At 47.8% G+C, this 2,967-nt stretch overlaps 1 pseudogene; it reads right to left on the bottom strand.

The window, feature by feature from the left end:
• On the bottom strand, nucleotides 1–2,752 carry LOC147456020 (subtilisin-like protease SBT1.7 pseudogene; annotated as a pseudogene).
• Between the last annotated feature and the right edge of the window lie 215 nt (nucleotides 2,753–2,967).

A 2,967-nucleotide genomic window follows, 5' to 3' on the forward strand; every position in this document is an offset into this window, starting at 1 on the left:
TCACCACATAAAGGACAGGGGGCTCTGCACATTATGATACCCATCATACCAAACAAGTGACCCAAATGCCAGAAACTCTCCATGGGGTTGATCTAAGAAGACCATCTCTGGAGCATCCATTGTTACTGTGTAGTCGAGCTTTTGATCTGCATGGTCAAAAACCAGTGTCGAGGGCTCGACAGAGACATTGACCAATACAGGCTCTATGACGAAAACCATGTATGTGGAATTTGGAAAGCCAACATTTGTGACTGTCCTTGTGAATGTGGATGTGTACGTGCTACTTATATTCTGATAGGAGACTGCACTAAATGAAGGGTAGTCTGGCTTGCGGATCGACGATTTTGTGCAATCGTAAGAGCTAACAAAGACGCTTAACATATTGTCTGTGTAGCCCAGGCTGCAAAGGAAATCCACATAGTCTTGCGGGGTGATGTCGTAGATTAAACCCGGGTTTAGTGCAGCATTAGGATGGATATGGCCGGCACCATAGGCTGTTGGAAGTGCGGCCATTCCAGTTGACAAATCTGTGATCGTTTGTCTGGTCTTGTCAACTGTGACGGCAGATGTCATCAAAGCAGATCTGATAGCTGCTGGGGGCCATGTGGGATGAGCAGCTTTCAGCAATGCTGTGGCACCGGCAACATGAGGGCATGACATTGAAGTCCCGGAAATTATGTTAAACTCGATTGCTTTTCTGACGCTGCCCGGGAAGACAAAATCTGTCCAGGCCGCCAAGATGTTGAGGCCAGGCGCAGTAATGTCAGGCTTGAGAATTTCCGGTGTGATCGGGTTTGGACCCCGACTAGAGAAACTTGTCACAGCTGGAGCTGGCTTGGTTCCTACTTTGGTTCCTTGGAACTCTATGTATGCCTTGGGAGAGCTCTCTGTACTGATGTATTCCTTGATTGCTAATGCATGTTGATAGCCAACGTTTGTCGCTGGTAAGAAATGGCAATCCCCGTCAAGCTCATACCCATGGACTTCATCATTTCCCAAAATCATACCAAAAGCACCAGCTTGTTTTACATTTGCGCCTTTGAAGACACGAGGAATGCCGTCCCCCTTGTCGCAAAACACAATAGCTCCTTGCACCTTTGATGTGTTCAATAGTGTTGAATCTGCACAGAACCTTGCAAGGGATGCGTTCCGACCTTCCACCACAGCATCCCTTGCATACACGAGCGGATAGAACATTGGCTCTACTTTATCTGCAAACAGAATTCCCCCTTGAACACTTGCTGGTTTCCTAGCAAAACAGGAGCTGCAAATTCCCGATCAATGGAGCTTGCGGCAATGGTAAAAATCCATGGTGCGACGTTTGAGACCGATCCATGAGCAGGGCCAGAGATGCCAGCAGAGCAAGAGACAACGATGCCCTTGGAAACAGCAGCAAATGCACCAATGGCAATGGTGTCATTGAAATAATCAGTGGGGTCACCACCTGCAGAGACGGAGATGATGTCAACGCCATCAGCTATGGCAGACTCGAAGGCAGCAAGAAAGTCAGAACCAAAGCAACCGTTAAACCAACAGACTTTGTACATGGCGAGTCGGGAGTGAGGGGAGATGCCAGAGGCACGCCCATCAGCAAGGCCGGAAAGGTTGGCATGTGAGATGCCAGAGCCGACAGCAGTGGAGGAAGTGTGGGTGCCATGGCCGATGGAATCGCGGGGGAATTTGAATTCGAGGGTTTCATTGATGGGGCCAGAGGAGGCTTCAGCTCCTTTGAAGAAGCTGTGGGCACCAATGAGCTTGCGGTTGCAGGCAAGGGCAGGGTTGAAAGAGGAGGAGTTCTCACAGGCGCCTTTCCAGCGGGAAGGAATGGGTGAGTATCCATCATCAGTGAAGCTGCGGTGCTCTGGCCATATGCCTGTGTCCAGCAATCCCACTATCACATCCTCCGCTTTCTTCCCTGCCCCCAGGAGTCCTCTGCACATATGTAACATTATCCATCTCAATGCATCAAGAAAAGACATCCTGCAGACATGCATGCAAACAGGCAGACATTGACCAGTGCTGCTCAATCGACATTTTGACAAAGTGATAATGATTCACCACAACTTCAAACCTACAGGTTGTGCAGGAAAAAGGATGGGGTTTCCCACTTTATGCCAAAGCATTGAACTGCCAACAAGGTGAGAAACTCATGATTTAAGCTTCATTCAAGTAGCAAAAAGGCCATAGATTATATGGTATGTGATGGTGTAACTTCAAGCCCAGCTGTTTGCCATCGAAGGCCTGACATCAGATATGTACGTGTAGCCGCTCTAGAATGCACAACTAGGACCTTGCCTCTTTATTGACTCTAGAAAGCACATCATCAATTAGTCAGAAAAGTGTATGCACCATCAAAACTGTACAGACCCAAATGCCATTGTTCTCCAACTCGCTAACCAAGCTGTGGCGGAACACCATACAATCAGAAGCAGTCATCGCACCCCAGACAAAGCAAGCATTTGGCTTGCACGATCGAGAAAGCAACACTCGGTGCCCCATGTTTAGAAAGCAATTAAGCACTTTGGGTTTGGTTGCTTTGCCCCTTGGCCCAAGGCCAGATGATGATAGACCATGGCCATCAAATGTAGTCTGGGTATTTTGCTGTGAAGATTTGCAGACCTTTTTTCACTCTGGCATTGACCTTTTTTCACTCTGGCATTGATCAGATTGTTTACACACATATTCCACCACCGTCTGATATAGTTAAGATGGTCATAGTAGTTTGATATTGGAATGCAGGAGGGCGCTCGCCGCTCGCTCGCTCTCGCTCTCTCTCTCTGCTCAAGAATCTATGCTATAACTTCTTAGGTTCAATGCTGCTCTCAGAAGGCCACTGCCATGTTGCAACAAGGACTCAACAAATTCTTCTAACACAGATGACCCTGTGAGGTTCTAAGTAGCTAATATAGAAGTACTTTGTTGCTCCTCTTCTCAAGTCCAAACATGTCCTTAAGCTTTTGATTGGTC

This window comes from Adiantum capillus-veneris, chromosome 6 (genome assembly GCF_014529385.1).
Source record: "Adiantum capillus-veneris isolate H3 chromosome 6, ASM1452938v2, whole genome shotgun sequence".
NCBI lineage: Eukaryota > Viridiplantae > Streptophyta > Polypodiopsida > Polypodiales > Pteridaceae > Adiantum > Adiantum capillus-veneris.